This window comes from Benincasa hispida, chromosome 7 (genome assembly GCF_027475165.1).
Source record: "Benincasa hispida cultivar pf3 chromosome 7, pf3_genome.v1.1, whole genome shotgun sequence".
In the NCBI taxonomy this organism is placed as follows: domain Eukaryota; kingdom Viridiplantae; phylum Streptophyta; class Magnoliopsida; order Cucurbitales; family Cucurbitaceae; genus Benincasa; species Benincasa hispida.
Window position 1 is genome coordinate 32,686,376 of NC_143484.1, and position 23,069 is coordinate 32,709,444.

A 23,069-nucleotide genomic window follows, 5' to 3' on the forward strand; every position below is an offset into this window, starting at 1 on the left:
ATATTTCTATGGAAAGTTCAAATAAAGTGAAGACTCTCGCTCTCTCCTAAGATCTTGCTCTCTCAATCTCACTCTCTCCTAAGATCTTGCTCTCTTAGTCTCGCTCTCTCCTAAGATCTTGCTCTCCTCTCACTCTCTCCTAAGATCTCGCTCTCTCACTTTCGTTCTCTCTCAATATCTCGCTCTCTCTGTTATTGTTGTTATTTTTCCATTAATGATTACTAGCTTTCATTTCTTCTGGAACAATCACAAACACTTTTTTTTTTTATTATGGATCTACTACCAGAAACTCAATGCGTAATCTTAGCATTCAATGTGTATTCCTGAATAATCTCATTTTTCAATTATTCAACCATTTCATTTTACCAAGTTCAATGTTAGTCAGATTAGTCAATATAAACTAAATCTCGCTCTCTCCAACATTCTCGCTTTGAATCTCGCTCTCTCCTAAAATCTCGCTTTGAATCTCGCTCTCTCTTAAAATCTCGTTCAACATCTCGCTCTCTCCTACTATCTCGCTTTGAATCTCGCTCTCTCCTTAATCTGCTTCAGCCCACTTATCTCCTTAATCGCTTTGAAGTTTTGACATGTGTGTAACCTTCGACAACCTAATATACAAAATTTTGTTCGTAGACAAAGCTAATTCGGAATTGTCTTTCATTCCAAGGCATAACTTGTATCCATGCACTTCATATTCGCCTGGAGTTCGCTCCCAGAAATATAGCCATCCCCACCCCCTCACGTCAATCCCACAAGCCTCCGTCTAATTCGAAATGATAACAAAATGCATAGGTTGTTAGAAGCAGCTCGAGTACACAGATACATATAGTATACCATCTCATTACTTTATTTCCTCTATGAGGGAAAAAGAAAAGTAATAAACCTGCAATCTCGAGGGTGGATGTGTGTCGAAACTTCAACCTTCGACAACCTAAGCGAGATTCGCGAGATTTCCCTTGTCGAGGGTTGAAGTTTCGGCCTATGTATTGTTTCCAAGTTTTTCTTTGTTCATCGAGTTCTCAACGTTCGACCTCCACATTAGTCGAGTTCTCAATGTTCGACCTCTAGCCTTGAACTCCCAAAACAACAATATTTCTATAATAAGTTTCAAAACAACAATATTTCTCTAATAAGTTTTGAAAACAACAATATTAATATTAAAGGTCCTACACGCAATCATATATGTATATATATATAATAATAATAATAATAATAATAAAACAAAGAAAATAAAAGGTGGAACTAGTAAATTTATAGGCTTATAAATTTTCAAAATACAAAATCAAATAGTTAAATTGTAACTTAACCTAGGGTATATTTGGTTTAACTTTTCAAGTGACTAATTTTGAAAAAAAAAAATATTTTAAAAAAATTCGAATGTTTGACACCACTCAAAAAAGCTTTTTAAAAAAATGAGTTTATAAAATAAGTTGGTTTGAGATAAACTCTTGAAATCAACTTGTAGGAAAAAGATTTTTTCAAGTGTTTAATGGTTAATCTCTCCCTAATTTTTATAATATGTAAAATTACCAAAATACTCTCACTAGGTCTTCTACCTTAATTCTACCATGGTTGGCACCTGTTACCACTACCATCTGCTGGTCGCATCTAGCGACCTCCTTTGACGACCACCATTGACAGCCAATCATAGTGGACACTTTCAGCAGCCACCACCATCACCATCGGCAGCTAACTCTAGTTGTCACCTACAATAACCAACTCTGGCGACAACCACCAACGATCGTCTTCAATGACCAACTTTGATGAACACCTCCAGGGACCACTACCTTCAACTCCAGTGGTCACCTCGGACTACCAACTCCGACGACCACCACTAACAACCAACTTAAGCGGCCCACTGGCTGCCACCATCCCTAACCTCAACTCTGGCAACCACCACTATCATCCAATTCCGACCACTACTACTCCAACAACCAACTCCAATTGCCACCATCACCACCAATGTCCAACTCTAGCGACCACCACTACCAACTTTGACAATCACCTAAAATGACCAACTCCAGCAACCACCACTAGTGATCGACTCTAAGGCCCAACTCTAGTAAACACATTTGATGATCAGCACCTTCAACTCCAGCGGCCATATCCAACAATAAACTCTAGTGACCACTACTGGCATTAGACTCTAACAACCAACTTCGACGAACACCTCCAAGGACCACCACCACCAAACTCTCTGGTGGTCACCTTCGTCGACCAACTATGACAACCACCATTAGCAACCATGACCAACAACCAACTTTGATAACCATCTTTGATGATAAACTCTAGTGATCACCTTCTGCGATCAACTCAGCGGCCAACTCCAATGATCCCGTCTGGCAACCAATGCTAGCAACGACCACATCCAAGACCAACTCTAGCGACCACCTTCATTGATTATCTCCAACAAATAACTCCTAGCCACTAACTCTAATAATTAATTAGATCTATCATGTGTTAAAAAAGCTTGGCTAATGAAAGTATTTTTAAATTATTAGCTCATAATGTTTAATATTCATTGACATTAATAAAAACCACTTTTAGTATATAGCAAACTAAACAAAATTGTATATAAAAACACTATTCAAAAGGTTTATCCAAACGCATGAGCATTTTTATTTTAAATAATTTTATAAAAAAATGTTTAACTGAAAAGGGCTTATTTGGAAAATATATTTTTTCTAATCCATCCAATCAAACCTTAAATATTTTGTTGGGATTTTATACATGCACTAAAATTGCTTCAGCTTCTGTGAAAAAGGTATTTGGATTTTTTTTTTATTTATTTTTTATTTTTTTTTTGAAAATAGAATAAATTAGCACAAACAATTGTAATGCTTTACTTTGTTTTGTGCCATTTAGGAGGAAAAAAATTGAAATACAAGAGAGAGAGAATGAAGCAATGAAAATCAATTATCATTGAACTTGTGAGTATGGTAGACTGGGAAATTTTTTTCCAAAAGAGTGTGATAACCAGAGCCATATGTTTCTTTTACTAAATATATCATCCCCTTCATCAATCATCATCCTAGTCTCACTATATTTGGACTTCTAATTAGCATGATGCTTGCTGCTGATACTGAAAAATGGTTCAACTTAAAAAATTGTATTTTTTTTTAGAGGGAAATGACTTAAGTGCCATGCAAAAGGAAGAAAATTGAATATTAGGTGCAACATCTAGCCACCACAGCTCCGACATTCAAGTTATAAGGGGTTAAAAGAAATAATAGTAATTTAAAGTAGTAAAGAGTATGTTCCAACGTTCTTTTCATGAGATATCGCCTTAAGCATATATAAGACGTATTTTATAATGGTGACATAATTCATTAATCGTGGATTCCTCCGACTCCCTAAACATTACAAACCATGTGTCATGATTAGAGTTGTCACTTAATCACAATTGATTATTGTCTAATAAATTTTCCAAGTGAGTAACTCCTTAAGTTTGTACTTCTTTCCTTTAAGTTCATCTACCGTTCAATTATTACAAGAGTAGTCAAGCCAATGAGATTTAGATTACACCACACTATCTCATTAAATGTAAAATAGGCTTGGGGCCATTTGATGGACAAGCATAGTCATGCAGTTGACATGCCCATGGCTAGATTTGGTCTTAGGACAAAAAAGAATATGACCAATGCATACCCAAAAAAATCATTATGCCACCTTATTTTTAGCACGTCCGATGCATAACCAAAAACGGTTATGTCACTTTTATTTCTTGCATATTGCATCCCCAATGCATATCCAAAATGAGCTATGCTCTTCCCCCTTTTTGCATGGCCACACACCCAAGGCCCAAAGTGGCTTTTGAACATAAGACTTATGGTCAACTCTTTACTCGATCGGTCGTTAGCCTTTGGTCATAGAATTTACGGCTGACCCCTTAGTAGATCAGTCCTTAAGCTTTAGTATCTGACCATAGAACTTATGATCGATTCTTTAGTGAGTCAGTCTTTAGGACTTTGACCTTTGATCATGGGACTTATCTCATTATATATTGGATTCAAATTTTCATATAGTTTTTGTGGTCATTCTCGACCTCCTAAGGATTCAAACTCGATCCATAAGACATCTAATGCTTGAAATACTTGGACTTTGACCTGAGTGATTTTCTATCCCCTATCTAACCACATGAGAGTTTGAAAGCAAATTTCTTGAATCTCGCACAATGATCTCAATAGATACTGTTAAAAATAAAGAATAAGGAAGAGAAGAACAACAAAATTACGTGGAAACCCTAGTACATGGAGAAAAACCACGATATAAAGATTTTTCTTATTTGTTTTTAAGACTGATACACTGAATACAAAGGGACACACTGTATAAATAGACAGTAAGAAACCCTAGGGATCTTACACAATTATACCCCTAGGTTAAAAACCCTATTTTCAACACTCCCCCTCAAGTTGGAACATAGATATCAACAAGCCCCAACTTGCTTACACAATAATTAAAATTTTGTCTCAATAACCCTTTTGTAAGTACATCAGCAACTTGTTGGTTTGAAGGAATATAATGGATGCATATGTTTCCACTGTCCAACCTCTCTTTAATGTAGTGTCTGTCTATCTCCACGTGTTTAGTTCTGTCATGTTGAACTAGGTTGTTTGCAATAATGATGGCAACTTTATTATCACAAAACAATTTCATTGGAAGCTCATTATCTTGCTGGAGATCTGATAATACTTTCTTCAACCAGATTTCTTCACAAATCCCTAGACTCATGAATCGATACTCAACCTCAGCACTACTTCTAGCAACAACTCCTTGTTTTTTACTTCTTCAGGTGACTAGGTTTCCTCAGACAAACGTACAATACCCAGACATAGATCTTCTATCAACAACAGACCCTGCCCAGTCAGAATCAGTGTAAGCTTCAACAGATTGTTTATCGATTTTCCTGAACGTTAGGCCTTTACTAGGAGTTCCTTTCAGATACCGAAGAATACGTTCAACTGCTATCATATGATCCTCACAAAGAGCTTGCATGAACTGACTCACAATACTTACTGCATAAGAAATATCTAGTCTTGTGTGAGACAAGTATATCAACTTCCTAACTAACTACTGATACCTTTCTTTATTAACAGGAATTCTATCATTCTTATCACCGAGTTTTGCATTGTATTCTACTAGTGTGTCAACAGATTTACACCCAGTCATACATGTTTCTTTTAGCAAGTCCAGAGTATATTTTCGTTGAGAAACTAATATACCCTCTTTTGAGCAAGCCACTTCCATTCCCAGAAAGTATCTTAGCTTTTCGAGGTCTTTAATTTCAAACTCTCTAGCCATCTCTGTTTTTAGTCTCGTGACCTCTACATCAGCATCCCCAAATAAAACAATGTCATCAACATAGACAATAAGAACGGCTATCTTCCCTGATGTTGATCTTTTTATAAAAAAAGTGTGATCAAAATGTCCTTGAACATACCTCTGTGCTTTCACAAACGTCGTGAACCTGTCAAACCAAGCCCTTGGAGACTGTTTCAATTCGTATAGTGACTTCCTCAATCTATACACTTTATTTTTAAATTGACTCTCGAACCCGAGAGGGGGACTCATATAGACTTCCTCCTCAAGTTTTCCTTTCAAAAATGCATTTTTAACATCAAGTTGATGTAGGGGCTAATCTTTATTTACAGCTACTGACAGAAGCACTCGGATTGTGTTAAGTTTAGCCACATGTGAAAACATCTCAGAATAATCTACTCCATATGTTTGGGTAAAGCCTCTTGCAATGAGTCTAGCCTTGTATCGATCAATCGTCCCATCTGACTTGTACTTTACAGTAAACACCCATTTACATCCCACTGTTTTGTGCCCTTCAGGCAAAGTCACCGGTTCCTAGGTTTTTTCATTGCAATACTTATGTTATCTAGAACCACCTCAGTGTCCAAGCTAATAGTAAAAGCCTTGAACTCGGATGTCAAATTACCATACGTCATGTAACTATGCATAGGGTATTTAGTACATGAACGGGTACCTTTTCTCAGGGCTATAGGAAGATCAAGTGATGCATCACGTTCTTTCACCTCTTCAGGCTTCTCACCATGATTTACTATCTATGTATCAAAAACTTTAGTAGTGCCTTCCACATCATCATTAACACAGACCATTTCATCCTCTGCAGCTTCAATCATTTTATCCTCTACAGTTTCTCTTTCTATCACTCTTTTAGTATTACTGCTCCCTTCCCCCTTGTCGTGCCTGCCTTCATCATTCTCCATACATATATCAACATCATTAGGAATATACATACCTGGACTTGATGGTGGGTTTGACTCCTACACTGAAGCCGGCAATTCTGGTTCAACAGGCGACACTGCTTCCTTCCTGAGATTCTTCCTGTAGTACGTGTTCCAAGGAACTTGATTGGTAGGAAGGACCAGACTATCATGCTCAGGACTAGGTTTAGACAAGGTTTGAATGGGCACTAACTCTAAAAGAATAGCATAAGATGACCAATTAGTCTCTTCATTTATGTTCTCCCCCTAAAGATGACTAATAGGGAAAAACAACTGATCCTCGAGAAAGATGACATCCATGGAGACATAGTATTTTCGAGATGATGGGTGATAACATTTATATGCACGTTGATGGGGTGGATATCCAACAAAGACATACTTCTAAGCACGAGGAGTAAATTTTATGCGGTTTGGACTATGGGAGTGAACAAAAGCAACACAACCAAAAACCCTAAAAGAAACATCAGAAATCAACCGAGTAGTAGGAAAAGACTCTTTAAACAATTCTAAAGGAGTATGAAGATTCAGAATACGAGAGGGCATCCGATTAATGAAGTGAGTAGCAGTGAGAACTGCATCTCCCTAAAGGTACGACGAAAGGGTGCAGATAACATAAGAGACCGGGCTACTTCAACCAGATGCCGATTTTTATGCTCAGCTACTCTATTTTGTTGCGAAGTGTAAGCACACAAGCTCTGGTGGACAATACCTTTAGAATCAAAAAATTCTCTGAAGGAGGCATTAAAGAATTCTCGCCCATTATCACTTCTTAAAATCCCAATCTTTGTTTTAAATTGAGTTTCGCCAGTTGTGTAAAACTGTTGGAAAACAGAGACACTTCAGATTTATCAGTGAGAAGAAAAACCCAAGTGAGACGGGTGTGATCATCTATAAACGTAACAAACCACCGTTTTCCCGTGGAAGTAGTAACCGATGAGGGACCCCATACATCATTATGAACAAGAGAAAAATGACTCGAGGGTTTGTAAGGCTGAGAACGAAAAGAAACACGATGTTGCTTGGCACGAATACATGCATCACAATTAAAAGAAGAAGTACTAGCATTACGAAATAAATGAGGAAATAAATATTTCATATATTGAAAATTCGTATGTCCTAAGCGAAAATGCCATAACATAACATCATGTTCAAAAACAGAGAAATTTAAATACATAAACCTAGATTGGTGATCATTTCTTAAGGAAGCTTCATCAGAAAGGAAGTATAGTCCCCTATCGTGCCAGGCAGTGTCAATCGTCATCCCCGATTTCAAATCCTGAAATAATCTGGTGAGAAAATCGCCTTACAGTTCAAATCTCTTGTTATTTTACTAACAGATAACAAATTATACGATATTTTAGGCACATGTAAGGTATCACGTAGGATTAAACCATTAAACGGAGAGATATTGCCCTTTCCTGCAACAGGGGCAAAAAACCTGTCTGCAATTCGAATACGCTCATTACCAGCACTTGGATTATATGACAAAAATAAGTCTGAGGAACTCATAAGGTGATCAGTAGCCCCTGAATCCACAATCCATGGTTTCTTACCATTTATACTAATTAGGCCAAAAGAAGGAAAATTACTCGATTGTGTAATTGCACTCACCCCAACTATACTCGAGTTGTGTTTACCATCACCAGAAGATTGCTTCTAAGTTTGTTCATCTACTGAATCACTTATCAGGACACAAATAGTATTAGATTTGTCATGAGTCTATCATCGCCTGCTATTTAGAGGCTTCCCGTGCAATTTCCAATGTTGGTCTTTCGTATGCCAAAGTTTCTTATAATGTTCACAAACAGAAGGAGGTTTTTTTTATCACCATCAGTACTGGACAGCTTGGCGACGAAGGCGGCTGCATCAGTAGTATAAATGGTATTATTCATGGCACACGACCAATCTTCTTCCAACCGTATTTTAGAACAGACTTCTCGAAGTGAAGGAATCGGGTGCTAGCCCAAGATCCGACTACGAACATCATCAAACTTTGGATTTAATTCAGCTAAAAACACATAAACACGATCTTCTTCCTCAATCTTCAAATAATGGGCCCCATCCTATGGAAAATTCCAGACAATCTCTCTACACAAGTCCATTTCCTACCACAGCATTAACAGTTTGTTAAAATAAGAGGTAACATCCATGGACCCTTGTTTGGATTCATGGACCTGTTTATAGAGTGTATATAGCAGAGAGGCATTCTCTCTTTTAGAATATAGATCTTGCGCTGCCTCCCAGATATCCTTGGTTGTTGCAGCATATAATAGCAGTCTTCCTATCTGGGATTCCATACTGTTCACCAAAACAGATCGTAACAACAAATCTTCTTCTTTCCAAATTCGTTCTTGTTGATCACCTAGGGCTGGCTTTGGAATTTCCCCTCTCAAATATCCAAACTCGTGACGTCCTTCCAAGGCCATTCGAATTGATTGAGACCAGGAGAAATAGTTCTGGCCATTTAATTTTTTTCCGACGATAAATCCTACAGAATTATCCATCGAACCAGATAAGTAGGAAACGTTAGGCACAATAGGTAATGAGTTTACTGGATTTTCTGAATAAACCGGTTGAGGATTTCCACTAAACATTGTATCCAAATAAAAAAATTTGTTGTTGTAGGTAAGCCAACCGTTGTCTCACATCGTCTGGGTTACGAGTTGAACTACAAATGATTGGAACAAGTGCTGGTCGCTCGGACTGCTCAAGACCTCGGCTGTTGGATGTGGAAAGACCATCGGGTCGGGTTGTGAAGGAAATCAGATCACCGGGTCAGGCTGGATTGGCTGAAAGAGGATCGGCTGGTACAAAAAAATAGGTTGAAGAACTCTCGGGTCGGAGCTAAAATCAAAAAATTGGGTCTGGTTTTGTCCATCCCTGGTCTACCCTGGTTCAACCCGGACCGGCCCGATTTGCTCCAGGCCGGTACCAACCCTAATCAGATTAGATCGATGCCTCTGCTCCTCGCCTCTAATGTTGCCGATTTTGCCCTAATAGCTCCGATCGATGGTCAACATCTCCTCGCGGCCAGCCTACTCTTCACGTCCGAGGCTGTCGACTATGACATGATCGTGATAGCTCCGATTGTGAGTCGTTTGTTCTTCGAGACCGACTCCAGCTCCGATTGTGACCGGATTTCGACTCATTTCTGCATGGTGAGATCCGATCGGCTGATGGCGATTTTTCGAGGATTGCAACTGGACAGCAGAAATTAATTCCGGTTGGGCATCCTGAAAACATTCTTTTACAGCCTCTCGGATTTTCATTTTCATGTCAAAACTCAAAGACCCATCAGTAGAAGAGGATTGAGGTTTATTCTCTTCCATAACGGCTAGGGTTTCGTCACTGCACTCTGATACCATGTTAAAAATAAAGAATAGGGAAGAGAAGAACAACAAGATTACGTGGAAATCCTAGTACAGGGAGAAAAACTACGACATAAAGACTTTTCTTATTTGTTTTAAAACTGATACACTGAATACACAGGGACACACTGTATAAATAGACAGCAGGAATCCCTAGGGGTCTTACACAATTACATAAATGTCCTTAAGTTAAAAGCCCTATTTTCAACAGATACAAATAGAAATAACAGTATGATGGAAAGGAATGACAGTGGGAGATAAAATTCACAAGAGGATATGAAGGAGGAGAGAAAAAGGGGAGATGATGGTAAGAAATTCATCTCATTCTGTCTCATCATAGTCCAATCATCAAACGAGCAATTTAAAGTTAATATATATTTTAACATAGAATCATAATCTCAAATAGTCACATCATCTTTTCATCAATCAATTAACTGTTAACTGACCCTAAGATGATTTAGAACTATTTTTGAAATCTTAAAGATCAAAAGTATCATTTTTGAAATTTTATAGACAAAAAATATCTTTTCTTTATTGAATTAATTCTATTTAGATTACTAGCTAAAATAAAATTACATTGATAAAAAAAAAAAAAATTGATTAGATAATAGACGTAGTAAATAAATAGATTTGTGTGATTCTCTTATTAAAAATTATGAGATCTACGAATAAGAGAGAGAAAAAATCGTAAAATAATTAACAAAAAAAAAATGTTGTGGTCTCATTTGTAAATGAGACAAAAAGGGTAAAGATATAAAGAAATTATTAATTCCATCATTTTAGTATGAAGTAAACGATAGGATTTATATTCTTAAAACAATTGACAAAGAAGTACCTTGTCTTTTCAAATCTTTTTCATTCGGATATATGGATATATGAGCATATAAGTTTAATTTGTAGTAAAAAGCATCCTACTACCTCTAAAAATGATAACTTTGGAAAATCGTTTCATTCTATCTGTCCAAATGATAATTCTTAATTTCAAATATGCTCTTCAATTAATTTTTTACTTTTTTTTATTATATAAAATATTTTCACTTTGGTATGAACAAAAAACAAAATAAAAAAACATGAACTTTATTATAAATATTATGATAATAAATGTCTATTAGATACTCATGCTTAGTGTCGATTGACCATGTGTTATGTTCTCATTTCTCAGAGTGTTGTCTATGTGTCTCAACATTATACATTACTAGTGTCTATGTAATCCACCTCTTATTTACCAAATTACCTATAAATAGTGACATTTGTGGGTTTTGGAAGCCACACACATTGGACGAACTCCATGAAAATTGGAGAAAGTGGGGATTTTAGAGAAATTTCTTAATTCATATTTTGTTAATCTATTTTATTTTATTTATTTATATATTATGTTTAATTTAGTTTAATATTTATTTATTTTATTATTATATTATATTATATTTATTTTGACATTATATTTTATCGGTATCTGTATTCCCGTTGTGCTCCTCAAGTTCACAACACATTATCAGCACAAGTTTCTTTCATTTCTCCTGCTGAAGAAACCTGAATCATTTTCATATGTTGGGTGACTAAAAAATGAGTAAAGAAGATCTATGTCTAGCAAACAATATAATTATACATACAATATTTATAAGTAGAAAATATTTTTCCAAACTGACAATGCTGGAAGCAAAAATCAATACAATATCAGATTCTACATACCTAATTGAAGGGTTTGGAAATGCAAATATTATTTTGTCTAGATGAACAAAATTTACAATTGACAATGCATTGTTTTCTAGTCAATCAAAGAGAAGTCTTCTTAGTTTTAAAGATATACGTTGCAATGGTTATCGTATTGAGACTAATAGAAAGAATTATATGGAGTATCTTTATATCATATCTACTGTCTCACATGAAAAAAAGTATACTGGAAGAGTTGTCAAAGCGGGGACTGAATCACCTGCATTTTTAGAACGAATTCATGGTGATATATGTAGACCTATTAACACACCAAGTGAACCAATTAGATATTTTATGATATTAATAGACGCATCTAGCAGATGGTCACACGTGTGCTTATTATCAAGTCGAAATCTTGCATTTTGCAAGATTACTTGCTCAAATAATTAAGTTAAGAGCACAATTTCCTGATTATAAAATTAGGACCATTTGTCTTGATAATGCTAGTGAATTTACATCCCAGCTTTTGATAATTATTGTATGTCAATTGGAATATGTGTTGAACATTCCATAGCTACACAAAATGGTTTGGTAGAATCATTCATAAAACATTTGCAGTTAATTGCTAAACTATTGCTTATGAGAGCTAAGCTTCCTATATCTATATGAAGACATGTTATTTTTCATATAGCATCATTTATACGCATTAGGCTAGTATCTCATCATAACTACTCGCCATTAATATTAACTTATGGTTATGAGCCAAATATTTCCTATCTGGGAATTTTTGGATGTGTAGTATATGTTCCAATTGCTCCACCACAACATACTAAGATGGGTCCTCAAAGGAGGTTAGGAATATATATTGGATATGATTCCCCATCAATTATCAAATATCTTAAACCCTTGATGGGTGATGTATTTACTGCACAATTTACTGATTTTCATTTAGTGAGACAAAATTTTCAACATTAGGTGGAGAAATTAAGAAGTTGAAAAAAGAAATTACATGGAATGCATCGTTATTGTCTCATTTAAATCCCACTGGTCAATGTAAACTTGAAGTTCATAAGATAATTCATTTGCAAAATATAGCAAATCGGTTACCAAATGCATTTATAGATGCAAATAAAGTAACTAAATCACATGTACCAACTATTGGGATTGGTGTCCTAATTTTCCCAGAGTCTCGCTGTTTTGTAAAGATATACATTGTTTGATGAATAAAATAATTGTTATTTAATTCTGGCATTTACTCATCTCCAATAAACAAGCTCCTTGGTTATCTTATGTGAACTTAAGCATATATATGTGATATACAAGTGGATCATGTCTTAAGTGATAACTAAATAGGTCTGTAGTATAAGGATTAAGGTAGGATACCTGATCCTGGTGACACTATGGATACGGCCCAATTTGTAGAGGTTTGTAAGTGTTGTAAACTACTATGGGTGGTAGATCCTAACCATTCATGTTGAGACGTGTGAACGGGGGTGTCATATACAAAGAGTTTGTATAAGACCTGAACCACGAGATGACTAAACTCTGTATAACGCTATTAATACTAGAGACTTACATCTCACCTAAACGACCATAGGTGACACGACCTCAATCTTGAGTGTTTTGGGAACTCCTGCCTTTGAGGGTGGTCCTTTGATTAGTATGGGTGAGAGTGGCCAGATTGCCAACTCAACATGCCTACCTTTTTGGGGATTTGTCTGATCTGGGAGCTGGGATATATATCCACAAGATGGAATTCACTTCTTTCTCGAAGCAGGGATAAGTAGAGAGATTGCTCCCTTAAGGGCTGATTCCGGGGCTTGAATATATTGGCCACAACTTCTCTTTGGAAGAGAGGACTCGGTCATAGTAGAACTATGACTTATGTTCATTAGATGGGTCAGTGGTACTTAAAGAGTTAGATGTGACTACATGGGCATAATGGTTATTGGCCTAGCTGTAATTACGAATGATCTGTGAAAGGTTGTCGCACTTTTGATTGGTTAAGATGGACACATAATATATCTGTGATAAAGAGAGTTCAGTTGTCGATTTTTAGTGGAGTTTCTGACAGTTAACGGATGGTGGATCCCATGACTAAAGAGTTTAGTCAGTTATTCACGTACCGTTGGAGCTTCGAGCTACATGTCCATAAGGTCCCCTTGGTAGCTCAATGGATTCAGTTGAGGATCAGTTTTTGGTGTTGATTTGAAATGTTCAAATTGACAAGAGGTAATTTGATTATATATGATATAATCGGTATGATGTATGAGATACATCTAGTGGAAGATTGATGTAAATGAGATTTACATTAAGTACCATGGAAAAGAAAAACAAATATGGTTTTTATGTTTCATGAGATGAAATATTGAAACTATAGGTTATAAATATAGTATGATAAGTTGGTTATCATTTATATTTATAATAATATTAATTATTGGATAATTAAATCTTTTTCTCTAATAACCAATTGAGTGAAAGGTTATTGGTGGTTCATGGTAACCGTGAGATAAAAGGAAAATTGTTTTCCTAATTTCAGTAATGTTGAAATTTGAGATTTGATGAAGTTCTCTCGGAAAAACATCTCATGGAGCTTGTCAAGTAAATACCGATTTACTAAGCGATAGCTTGTTTTAGTAAACGATCGTATAGTATTTTGTAGGCGACAGACACGGTACTAAGCGATGAGCTAAACGATCGCTTAGCTTTTGCTAGACGATCGTTTAGCTTTTGCTAGACGATCGCTTAGCTTTTGTTAAACAATTGGGCATCGACTTATACGATAGGTCTCAACCATCTCCCACTAACCCAATCGTGTACACGATTGTTCATTCCTCCTTTGTCTGCTTCAAACCAAGTCTAAACAGAGCCCATACAAAGGTAGCCTTCTTGGTGGTGTCATAATTAACTCGATGCCATCGAGGTTCTGTGGAGGTCGTTCGTGTTGCTAGGGTCTTCGTGATCGAGGCAATCGCTGAATTCAAGCGCGAAGTGTTCGTGTAGTGTTGCAGTCGTGTTGTTCGAGCATTCGAGGTTGTTGTGTTCGAGCGTTCATGAGTAAGGAGCGTGGAAACGAGTCGAAAAATGTTCGCAGCTTTTCTCCTTGTTTAGTTGTTGTTTCATGCTGTAATTTTTATATTGATTGCATAACTCTTTGTTTTGTTTACGACTGTAAATTGTATGTTCATACATGATTGTAAGTTGGAATGATTTATTTTCTGTTGCTCATGGAAATCTCGGATTCGATTTCCTTCACCAGCTACAAATGTTCCATCGAGAATTAATATCCTAAGACAGAAGGTTTTCACTTATGAGTCTGGAACACACCAGAAGCGTGGTAGACCAGTGGGTTTCAAAGATAAAAATCCTCGAAAAAGAAAAAAATTAATTGTCAAGAAGACTTGGTTGAGGACGTAAATATCCATGAAGAAATTCATGGCATGACTAATGAGGAAGGTGAAATGCATAAAGATAATAATGAGATTTCAATAAACTATGTCATGACAGGAAAAAGATGGAACCATACTCATGTAGTTATTGACAACATTTTTACTTATAATGTTGCTCTTGATATTATATCTGAAAATGAGGATTTTGAACTAAAATCTGTTGAAAAATATCGATAGAGAAAAGATTGGCTTCATGGAAAGAAGCAATCAAGGTAGAATAATACTCACTTCCAAAACGTTAGGTTTTTAGACAAGTAGTTCGAACACCAAAAGGTGTCAAACGTGTGGGATACAAATGGGTATTTGTGAGAAACATAAATGAAAATAATGTAGTCACAAAATATAAAGCAAGACTAATTGCACAAGGTTTCTCACAAAGATCTAGTATTGATTATGAGGAGATGTATTCTCCGATGGTGGATGCAATTACATTAAAATATTTAATTGGTCTGACTGTGCATGAAAATCTGGATATGCATCTTATGAATGTAGTCACAGCATATTTATATGGATCTCTCGATAATGATATTTATATGAGAATCCCAGAAGGAGTTAAGTTACCTAAAACATATAAATCAAATTCCCGAGAATTGTATTCGATAAAGTTATAGAGATCACTATATTGATTGAACAATCAGGATGAAAGTGATACAATCGCCTGAGGGGATTTTTGTTAAAAGAAGGATATCAAAACAATCCAATATGTCCACGTGTTTTTATAAAGAAATCACAATTAGGATTGGTTATTATAAATATATATGTTGATGACTTATATAATTGGGACTCCTGAAAAGCTTTCAAAGGCAATAGAATATCTTAAGAAAGAATTTGAGATGAAAGATCTTAGAAAAAACAAAGTTTTTGGGTTTGCAAATTAAACATTTAGCAAATGAGATATTTGTTCATCAGTCAACTTATTTAGGAAAAGTTTTGAAACGATTTTATATGGACAGAGCACATCCATTAAACATTCCAATGGAAGTTCGTTCATTAGATATGAAGAAAGATATATTTCGGCCTTAAGATGATAATGAAAAACTACTTGGTCCTGAAGTATCATATCTTAGTGCAATTGGTGCACTTATGTATCTTACTAATAATACAAGACTAGATATTGTATTTTCAACAAATTTATTAGCAAGATATAGTTATTCTCCAACAAAAAAATATTGGAACCGAATTAAACATATACTTTGTTATCTCCGAGGAAGATATGGGTTTGTTTTATTCAAATAAATCAAACTTTGATCTAGTTAGTTATGCAGATTCTTGATATTTATCTGATCCATACAAAGCTAGATCTCAAACAAGTTATCTATTCATATGTGGAGGAATTGATGTATCGTGGCGGTCAGTGAAACAAACCATAACGGCTGCTTCCTCAAATCATGCTAAAATTCTTATAATTCACGAGGCTAGTCGACAATGTGTATCGCTAAGATCAATGTCTCAACACATTCGTGAAACATATGGTTTGTCTTCTAAAAAAAATCTTCCAACAATATTATACAAAGATAACAGCATACATATGCTAAATCAAAGGAGGATATATTAAAGGAGATAAAACAAAGCATATTTCACCAAAGCTTATCTACACTAAGAAAATGACGACATTACTATACTCGAAAGATAACTTGGAAGACTTATTTACAAAGACTTACCTACTGCAATCTTTGAAAAACTAGTGCATAACATTGGAATGCGGCGAGTCAGAGATCTCAAGTGATGTTTCCATAAAGGGGAGTAAATATACTTTTTAGGAGTATAAATTAATGAAATATGTACTCTTTTCCCTTCACTTGAATTTTTTTCCCATTGGGTTTTTTCTAGTAAGGTTTTAACAAGGCATGTTTCATATATAAATGGGCATCTTGAAAGAATGGTGAAGGTCTATAGAGGAAAGGGGGATCATCCCAATTTTAGTTTTTTACACATAATCGAAAAATACGAAACCAAAGAAAATAATTTTGCATTATCACAAGATTTTACAGCATGCTTGAGAGAGGAAAAAGAATTAGGGTTAGAAATTATATTAACCTTGAAGAACTGAAACCTTCTTCATGAAATCCCTTTCCAAAATGATCACGATCAATCACGATCACAAACACCCAATGATAACACCACCAAGCAGAGCCTTCTATATTCTCTTTGGGTAGAGAATCCTAAGGAGTGTTGTGGGGTCTGAGTTTTGGAAGAGGGAGAGAAAAAAAGTTTTAGAAAGGAAGAAGATCTCAGTGAAAATTTTAGAGAGTGATCTCCTTCTGTAATACTTCTCATAGAAGATGAAGGTCTCATGAACCAACCCCCCACTCACCACGTTAGATCAAGAGATAATTAAGGGGAGAGAAGTTATAACCTATAGTTTTTATATTGTATAAAATACAATATAACTTATAGTTTTTAAATTCTGTCATTAATGCATGGTATTTAATATAAATTGCATTTATACTAAATATATTTATATGAATCACATCCATAAAATTAGTATTTTAATCATATTCAAATATTTATTGCCTCTCAAATTAAACTTTATATTATAATGTATCAAATACATTATATTAATTATATCACATATAGTTAATTCCCTCAATTAATTTGAAATTTTCAAATTAATTTAAAATTGATCATCATTAATCCCTGTTGAGCTACAGAGGGGACCTTATTAACCTGTAGATTGAAGATCCAATGGTACTTGAATAATTAATTAAACTCCTTTAATTAAATTATTGGGACAATTGCAAATATAGATATTAGACCCAAAGTATTAGCAGATATAACATAATGTTAAAAAAAATTGCAAATATGGCCAAATTTAAATAGTCTATCAGTGATAGACCATATTATTGGTAGGAGTCTATCAGTGATAGACTATATCACTGGTAAGAGTCTATCGACGATAGAAGTCTATTGTTGATAGACTTGGGAGTCTATTAACGATAGAAGTCTATCAAATTTGCAACTTTTTTTAAATGATGTTATACATTTGGTTGTTATTCCTAAAAATGTTATCAATTGCAATTACCCTAAATTATTCAACATCCATTAACTATCGATCACTCTACTAAAGATTGACAGCTGCACTCTTCGCACTACAGATATATTTATGTATCCATTGGATATAACTAGTCAACAGTGCGATGACCCTTTACAAATTGCTCGTAAGTACAATTGGGCCAAAATTACCGTTTTTCCTCTGTAGTTATATCTAACTCCTTAAGTACCACTGATCCCTCTAATGAACAATAAGTCATAGTCCAACTATGACCAAACCCCTCTCCAGCTAAGAGAGGGTGTGGCGCTCTATTGTTTAAGCCCCATAATCAGCCCTTAAGGGAGTCATTTATCTACTTACCCGACGTTAGGGAGGGAGGGCATTTCGTCTTGTGTAGTTGTGTTCCCAGCTCCCCAATCAGAAGAGTCCCCAAAGTTGTAGGCATATTGAGTCGACGATCTAGCCACTCTCACCCATACAAATCAAAGGACCGCATTTATAGACAAAAGTTCACAACTCACTCAGAATTCAGTTCATGTCACCTATGGTTATCCTGGTGAAATGTAAGTCTCTATTATTAACGGTGTTATATAATAAGACTAGTCATTTCATGGTCCAAGATTTTTTTTTGTTGCTAAATTTTACGGCCTAAATGTCTTATACAAACTCCTTTATATATAATACCCTCGCTCACATTCTCTACATGAATTACCATGATCAGATCATTTGTAGCACTTTACAACAATTGTAAGTGATAACCTGCTTTGTAGATGTTACATTGTTGTAAAGTGCTACAAGTGATCTGATCCTAATCATTCACGTGGAGACATGTGAGCGGAGGTATTCTGTACAAAGGAGTTTGTATAAGACCGCATTATATAACGTCGTTCATAATAAAGACTTACATTTCACTAGGATGACTATAGTTAACATGACTTGAATCCTGAGTGAGTTGTGAACTCCTGTTTATGAATGCAGTCCTTTGATTTGTATGGGTGAGAGAGGCCAGATCGCCGATTCAATAAGCCTACCATTTTGGGGATTCGTCTGATTGGGGAATTGGGAACACAGCTATACAAGAAGGAATTGAATAAGCCTATCTTTCCATCAGTACCCTATTTTCTCTTGTAGATCCATTTGGAACCTATAGGTTTAACTCCATCAGATTGATATACAAGATCCCAAACCGAATTGAAGTACATCGACTCAATTTTGATATCCATAGCTTTGATCCACTCATCTTTGTCAACATCCTTCATTATCTTCTTGTAAACCAATGGATCTTTAACATCTTCGTCAGCTATGATAGCTAGGGTTTCTATTAAACCTATATAACGAACAAACGGGTTCACAACCCTCCCACTACATCAAGGTTCCCTTAACACTTGAGGTGGATTTGACCTACTAGATGATCCAACTTTAACAACTCTTATTGAGGTATTCGGCACTTCAACAACTCTTGTTAAAGGTTCAATAGTTTCACTAGAAAATTCATTCAACACAATCTTACTGTAGGGTTTATGCTCCTTTATGTGGTCCTGTTCTAAAAATGTAGCATTTTTTTACACAAACACCTTATTATCCTTAGGATCATAGAAGTAACCACTTCTCGTTCCTTTAGGGTAATCTACAAATAGACACAATTTTGAACGAGGTTCTAATTTCTTAGGATTTACCTTAAGCACATATGTTGGGCAGCCCCAGATCCTGAAATGGCATAAACTACCTTTACAACCATTCTATAATTCCAAAGGTGTTCCAGTTGAAGGGATCAGATCCCGTAGCAAAAGCGTTTCGATGAGGAACGCCTTGTATCCCACTCGATTTTACATTAAACAAAATCATTACACTAAACAGAATAAATAAACACGTAAATTAGCACCTTTTAGGGAAAGGTTACCTTTGTAGATTCCCTAATACCACGAACAAGTCTCTTTAAGGTTCCAATGAACGAATCTCCAAACGGTCTTGATCATGAAAAACTCTTTGAACGATCTCAAACATTACCATGAGAGAAACCTCTTTATTCTATTAGAATTCTAATAGAGGATATGTGGTATCTAACTATTGGAAGAGGGAGAGGAGAATAGTGTTTTTTGGAGAGTAGAGAGGCTCATAGAAAATTTTGTACAATAACGCTAGGGGTTTGTGTCTTGTCAGAGTAAACTCTATAATGAGACTGTATTGTGTCTTTTGCATAGGGTCATATGGAGGTCTTTATATAAGGAAGGGCCAAGGTCTTTCCTTGATATATTTTTCGGGCCAAGGTCATTCACTGATATATTTTCCTTCTCCTAATATATATTTTCCTTTTCTGTAATTAATTAAATAACTTTTATTTAATTAATCGGTCCATTTAATTAAATAATGCTTATTTAATTTTAATTTCCAAATAATTAAATAACCAATTATACATAAAATCCAATTTAATGTATATATTTAATTAACATATATATCACATGTATATGTACAATACCTCTCTATTAATTAATTCTTTATGTATCTAATTCACTTGAACTAGTTAATTTGAATCTTATTTAAATATTAATTTCTAATTTAGTTATAGATCATATTTATAATTAATTATATATTAATCACATTAATATATAGTTTCCTCAAATTAACTTGAACAATTCAAATTATCCCTTTTAAGTATCCTCTAGTGAGCTAACGAATGGATCTGGTGGACCTGTAGGTCAAAAGCTTAAACAACATGAGATTAATTGACTAAACTCATTAACTAAATTAATAAATATTCATTAACTGTGGGTACACTCCACTAAAGACCCACAATTACACTATTCTCACTACAGATATATTTCTGTGTCCACGGATATAGAACAATACCAGCAAGTTAGTCCTTCACAAGTGTTTGTAACACCAACTGAGTCAAATTACCATTTTACCCTTGGGTTACCTATGAGTTCTTAAGTGTCAGTGCTGCTCTAATGAATAACTTGTTTATGGTCCAACCAATAAACAGAAACCCCACTCGGGCTAATGAGAGGGGAGGGCCCTTTGTTTAAGTCTTGGAGACACCACTTAAGGGAACACTCTTTTACTTACCCTCAAGTAGGGAAGGAGTGAATTCCATCTTGTCTTATTATGTTCCTAGCTCCACACTCGGTCTGGTCTCCAAAATGGCAGGCATATTGGGTTGACGAACTAGCCACCCTCACTCATGTAAATAAAAGGATAATCCCTCGTGAATAAGAGTTCATAATATACTCAAAATTAAGACTAAATTTCCTAGGTCATCCAATTGAAATTAGAATCTAACTAGTTAATGGTATTACATCTAGTGGTTATTATTTTGCGTTGCAATCTTATGTGAATGCGTTGGATCATTGCGTTTGTATCAAATACAAAGTGAGGCGTATCCATAGTGTTATCAGGATAAGGTACCCAACCTCATCCCTATACTATAGACCCTTTAGGCTGTATCTTAACATTGACCTCTATATGTCTCCACATACAATTCAAGACTCATAGGACAACCTTGGATATTATTTTAATGGATAAAACAGACAAATAACACAAACAATAACTGTAATTGAATTAACACTTTATTGATGATGGTCAATTAATATTTTTTTACTATTTACGAGTTTTAGGGCATAAAACCTAATAAACTCCCATTTGAATTAAAACTCTAGTCAGTGGGTTTTACACAATCCAAAAAGCGAGATTATTGTAAATAAATATAATGAACTAGGACATTCATATACCCATTACACATCTCTCTCTTAACCTAGATTATACAATCTACATTTCTCGTAGACCTATACTCTTCTAAATGACCCACAAACACTTTAGCCAAAAGAGAGTCTTCATAAAAAAATCAGCAATGGCTACTGCCCTATTGTTGTTACGGTACAAGGTGATGGGAAAGTCCATATTTGGAACCACTTCCAAATCGTTTAGGAACTTCCTTAGCCAAAGTGCTTCCTTTTTTGCTTCACAAGCAGCCATATACTCAGATTCCATAATAGAATTTGAAATGCATCATTGTTTGGTGCTACACCACACTACAACTCCCCATTGAGGGTAAACACTAATCCTAACGTGGATTTCCTAGAACCCTTATCAGTTTAGAAATCAGAGTCAGTGTATCCTATAAGGATCGAATCCTTAGCTTCATACACTAGCTTGTAGTCCCTCGTTCTCCTAATATAATTGAGGATGTTCTCAACTGTTGTCCAGTGGTCTAACCCTGGCTTGGATTGGTACCTATTGAGTATTCCCACCGCATAACAAATGTTTGGCCTAGTGCAGTAGCACACATTAAGCTGCCCACAGTTGAGGTATAGAGAACATGTCTAATATCCTCAACTTTTTGAGGTGTCGTAGGACACTGTTTCTTAATGTCAGTAAGGTACCTTACATCATTCCCAATGAGTAGGATATCTCCACAAAAGGTATTAGAAAAGCTACTTTATCGTTGATGATTTTCTTGTAGATACAAAGTTCATCAACATTTTGATCAAAACCAAAAGATTTGATCATTGTATCAAACATAATTTCCAAGATCTGGATGCCTGTTTTAACCCATAAATAGATCAATTCAACTTGCAAACTTTTTGCTCTTAACTTGGACTATGAACCCGTCGAGCTGAGACATAAAGATATTCTCCCCAAGATTGCTATTCAGAAAAGCAGTCTTGACATCCATTTGTCATATCTCATAGTCATAATATGTGACTATAGACAAGAAAATTCTTATAAACTTAAGCATAGCAATAGGAGAAAAAGTTTTCTCGTAATCAACTCCTTCCCTTTAAGCCCTTTGCTACAAGTCTAGATTTAAAGGTCTGACCTTTCTAGCTGCATCTCTCTTTCTCTTGTACATCTATTTACACCCTATAGGTTTGATCCCTTCAGGTAAATCTACAAGCTCTCATACTAAATTGGAGTACATGGACTCTATTTCAAGATTCATGGCTTTGACCCATTGGTTCTTATCTACGTCATTCATCGTTTATTTATAGAACAATGGATCCTCAAGACCATCATCTGGTATGATAACCTGAGTTTCAGTTAAACCCAAGTAATGGATAGGTTATATCACAACTCTCCCACTGCGTTGAGGCACTCGTTGAGAAGGAAGAAATTAACTTGAAGTGTCGGCTCCTTCATTAACCCTTGATGAAAGACCAGCTTCATTAACAAACCTTGTTGATTCTTCAGTAGCTTCACTTAATACTACTTTGCTATGTGGTTTGTGATCTCTAATATGGTCTTCCTCTAAAAATGTAGCGTTTGTCGATACAAATACTTTATTTTCTTGAAGGTCAAAGAACTGACCACCTCTCGTCTCCTTAGGATAACTAATAAATTGTCACAATCTTGAACGAGG